The following is a 5354-nucleotide window of genomic DNA, read 5'->3' as shown; positions in this document are numbered from 1 at the left end:
TCAACCCGACGATTTTGACATATTTGGTGAGCTAGTTGCTAGAAAAGTGCGAAAACTTCCCACTCCGTACGCACAAGCTTCTGTGCAGCATTTAATCATTGATCTTCTCTACAAAGCAGAAATTGGAGAGTATGACAAATCAAAAAACATAGAAGCTCAAGAGCAACTGACTCCGTTCCTTCATTTTCGATCTGCAAATTCAGTTCACAATAGTTCTATGGATACAAACAACCACAGTTATATGAGTCCAAATAGCATTCGGTCCTCCACAGGTACCCTTCACATTGAAACTTACTCAAATCCCTCTAGCGTTGAAACTTACTCAAACCCACCCAGCGTTCTGCCTTACTAAAATCCACCCAGTGCTCCAACGTACGAGATTCTCACTAGTCCGTCCTGCTCATTGAATCCACACACCACCCAGATTAATGAGCCCTGGTCAGCTTCGCAGATGACAACAAATGCATCGGCTTAGTCATTCATGTAGTTTTCATACACATTCAAAATAAAGATTATTAAAAAAAAACATTTTACCTTGACATATGTATTTAGTGCACTTGTGAGAGCCTCGCAGGTTTCTGGAATTATTAATGATATTGCCTGTTTAGATACTTTGAAAAGATACATCAGACTCTGGTAATACTCCCCAGTTGCCAAAAATCTTAAAGTAATCACTAAACGTTCTGATACACTAATAGCATTTCGAAAATTTGTATTTTTCTTCTGTATCGTAGGTCCAATGATTTGTATTTGATTTTCAAGATCAGTACTAGTCATTCTTAAAAAATTTTTAAAGCTAGATCGCATTTCTCCAGTAATACCTATATCATTTTTCAATAATTCCTCAACGTAGTTTTTTTGTCAGTTCTTTAAGCTCGGCTTAACCCAAAAACGTTTTTTCTTTTTTCGGTTTAGGAATAGAAAACCACATGCCATAATAAATAAGTCATTGTTCCTTTGTAATTCAAAATTTCGAGCACGCCACATTTTCTGTCGGAGATTACAAGTTGACTAGTTAACGTTTTCCTATGTGGACGGCAGTTGCCAGTTTGTTCCTGTTTTCGAAAACTTGCAATTTTGTTTTGTTGCTGATTTGTTGGCGTTTTTGTTTTGTTGGTTTGGTGTGGACCCGGCATTAGACAGGTTTAAAGAACATGCGGCGACAAAGTATCACGATGACGCCAACACCGATTCACACAACTTCAAGCTTATTTATTAAAACAAGAAGAACGATGTCATTACTGACATTGATGTAAGCCGAAAAAAGTTGCAAATCGAGAACAGTAAGAACTTAGTGTCAATTATCTATGCAGTCTTATTTTGTTGTCGACAAGAAATAGCCCTTCGCAGTCGTCGAGATGATGGTGCTATGTCCATGGATATGCCGGAAGATAACGACGGAAATTTCAGAGCTCTCCTACGTTAGGCAGTAGAGTGCGGGGATGAGTTTTTGCAAAACCACTTGATGAGGGCTGGGGCTAATGCAATCTATTTAAGCTATAAGACAGAATGAAAAAGTTAATTGTGTAAATAAGACGAGGTGTTTTGCAGTCACGGCCGATGAAACGACTGATATAAGTGGAATAGAACAATTTTCTATTGGAGTCCGGTATGTACGAAAAGTTGTAGGGAAACACGTCATCCGAGAAGATCTTTTGTGTTTTGTACCTGTAGAGGATGTAACAGGACTGGCTAATACACTGTTAACATCGTTGAAATAACTTGGCATTGAGATTCAATACGTAAAAGGGCAAGGTGAATTCGCATTTCAGTGTACTTCAATGTCATAAATAATTTTCAAAGGAGAAAATAAGACAATACTGACGATGATCTTTGTTGTAGATTATGATGAAGCACGAGCTATGAGTTGAGAGTTCAAAAGATGTACAGCTATTATTAAAAATTAAGGTTTAGATGCATCTTATTTTCATTGTGCAAATCACAATTTGAATCTGACTGCTTGGGGACGGTCAAAAAAGTCGTCAGTTTCTTTTGAAATTGTAACAAGGCTGGAATTATTAAAAAAAAAACATTCTTGAATCGAAGACTGGCGCCAAGCAAACTCGTCTTCTGACATTTTTCGAAACGCGTTGAATTGAACACCTCGCCTCACTTAACCTGTTCTACGATAGCATAAGATTCATTGATTCCACTCTGGAAGAAATGGACCAGCTGAAAGTAAAATCTGATGGTGTGCAGCCAAATGAGCTACTTGCTTCTATTCGAACGCCACAGTTTATCATTTCATTGGCAGTGCTCAAACCTATCTTTGGATTTGGAAAGTTTGAGTCTCAATTTACAAAAAGAAAATTGTGATCTAAGTAAATGCATTAAATACGCCAACGATGTCCATAATGAAATAAATGACATGCGTACAAAGGCAGACGAAACATTCCGAGAAATTTTTGAATTAGCGACACAGATTGCTAAATCGATTGAGACCGTGCTGACGGTTCCTTGACGAGCAGGACGTCAGAAAAATTGGGACAACTATGCTAGAAATGCTAAAGAGTACTATAGGCGATCAATCTACATTCCGTTTTTGGATAAGTACTCTGAAGAGCTTGAAACAGGATTTTTAAAGCAAAGAGATCTGCTCTCCAAGATACAAAATATTATCCCAGCAAAATGTGCAGAGATTGATAAGGTTGAATTGGACAAGACCATCTCTGTTTTCAAAGAAGTATGGCAGAGTGAATTTACTGAGACAACTATACATTTTATTTTTCAATGATCATCGAGTGACGACGTTTTTATCTAGATGATCATTGAATTATTTTGTAGCTATTCATCTCACGTAGGCCTGAAGCTTGATTTAGAAGCACACTCAAGACGTCAACCTTTATGTCACGATACCCATAAATCATTTATCGGAAAAAACTGATTTATATTGAAGATTTATGCATTGCAATAAAATTATGAAAAACATATCGATTTTTTTTTGTTTATGGAATAAACTGCTTCAGTTGAAACTTACTAACTAGAGAGGTATCAATATTTAATAATTTGATTATTCTACAACATGGATTCTTCGCAGGACTTTAGTTAATTTAGCGAATGCCTTATATTGCTACGTTGACAGGATCTATCTTGATTTCTCAAAGGCATTCAATAAAGTTAACCACAGATACTCACTCGATCTCATTGAAACTATAAAAATAGAAAGTTCTCTATTGATATGTAAAGAGACATTACACTTTAAAGGTGTTTTTATATTTGTACTTAATAGTTTTTGAATTTTAGTAAAAAAATTCAATTTTCTTGACTTACTAAGCTAGTTCCTTCATCTTAGCAATAGCAGAAGAATAGACATTGCTCCACCTAACTTTTTAAATTTTAGTACGTTATAGAGTGAGAAGAACGTCAATAGTACCAATTAAAATTATTCACAAAAAAGCTATTAAGATAAATAACATTTTACGCAATAAAGAAGTAATAAAAATCCAAATCAAACATTTGGTCTTGTTCTATTAATAACTTATTTAAATTAGTTCTAATTAGCTGAATAAAAGACAGTCGACTAGGGGATTCAGTTCTTTTTACTAATGTAATATCAGTAGTATAGTCAGCAAACAAAATGTTGTAGATTAGTTGAGAATGAGCACTTGTAGGAACTTATTACTACTTTTACATCACAGTAGAGCAGCGGTTTGCACCGATGGAACTACTGTTTCAGTTCGTTAGAGAATAGGTTCTGAACGAGAGCTTAGAGCTTTATTATAGCTGCCATAAATGATTTTGTTCTATGGGGTGTCAGCTTTGTCTTCTTTTTTCAAAATTGTTAATTAAAATAGCTTTGGTGCGTATGGCATGTTTCTAGTCTCAATAGAAGTTTTGTTCGCCCTTTTTTAGACTCTTTTCAAGAAATTTATGTCTTTGACAAAGTAAGGATTCCAGATTGCATGGCAGTATTAAAGTTTTGGTTTGATAAATGTTACATACATTCTTCTTATGATACATTCTTCGTAAGATGAATTGAACTATATGTTTATTTCCTATTTTAGGTTTTCTGTCATTATAACCTCCTGTATTCAGGATAGTGCATTTGTCGATACTGAGTTTCATAAGCCAGTCTTGCGACCAGGATTCTACGCTTCGTATGTCGACTAAGAATTTCTCAAAGTCAATGAATGGACTGCAGTAAACCTTCTTGTTATCTTGCTTGGCTACTAGTTAGTATGTTTATATCTAAATAAAAAATGGCACCATAGCATGAGGATAGCAAGCACTGAACAACCCCACTAAGTACTGCCTTTGGCTCTGAAGACAGTCCGTTGACTCTTGTGTGTCATTTCTTTATAACAGGAAGAAAATGTAAAAAACAGTTTACCAAATAGTAGAAGGCTAGGGATCGATCTACAGTTTGAAATTTTCTTAATTTTCGTAAGATGGTATAGAAAAACTGCTGTTTCATCTCATGCAGCCAGTTGCATCCTCATTCATATTTTATCTTTTTTCGTTCTTTTTTAACAATAGAAAAAAGTATCAAGGATCTTGCTAAGAGTTACATTATAGAGTAAGAAGAATTTCAATTATTCCTCAAATAAATAACATTTTAATCAGTGAAGAGGTAATACAAATGCCAGTCCCTTATTGGGCCGCGATCTGTTAATAATTCATTTAAATCAATTTTATTTAGCTGAATAAGAGACTCTGTACCATTAAATCAAGGAGCTTTTTGTCAACTTCTAGGACTAGAACTATTGGACATTATGAACCAGGAGATTCAGTTTTTTTTGTTGATGTAATAGCAGTAGTATAGTCATCAAACAAAATGATAAGTAGAGCATGAATATGTGTAGGAACTTATGTGTTTTTATAACATAAACGATATTTTAAAAAAGATTTTATTAAATAGCAGAGAGATAAGGATCGATCTACAGTTACGTACATCTACAGCAAATGTATGTTTTTTTGACCTTTTTTTTTTAGTTTTAAGAGTTTAGCGGTGCATTCTTATTCATATTTTAATCCCTTTCTTTTCATATTTGATTTTATTGATTCTATTGTTTGTAAATTTCTATATTGATTCTAAATCATTCTAAAAGCTTGTTAACAATAGAATTTTTTGTTTTGATATGGAATCAAACCCTGGGGCGTATAGATAATACAAATTTTACCCCCTGATGATGGACACCACTGTGTCCGAAACATGTAACTAAATGTTTAATAAATAAGTGGGAGACTGCAGGATTTTTTATTTTACCTTACTTAATACACTTTTACTCATTTTTTAAAGAGTTATAGCACCAATCATTTTTACTTGCTTCAATCTATAACAATAAAATAACAAAAGTAGCTATTAATTGTAGTCATACATATTAATATGAACTGGAAGGTAATGCAAACCAACG

Source organism: Anthonomus grandis, chromosome 15 (assembly GCF_022605725.1).
Source record: "Anthonomus grandis grandis chromosome 15, icAntGran1.3, whole genome shotgun sequence".
Taxonomy (NCBI): Eukaryota; Metazoa; Arthropoda; class Insecta; order Coleoptera; family Curculionidae; genus Anthonomus; species Anthonomus grandis.
The sequence above is the reverse complement of the archived record's forward strand: the minus strand, read 5'-3'. Positions refer to the sequence as shown.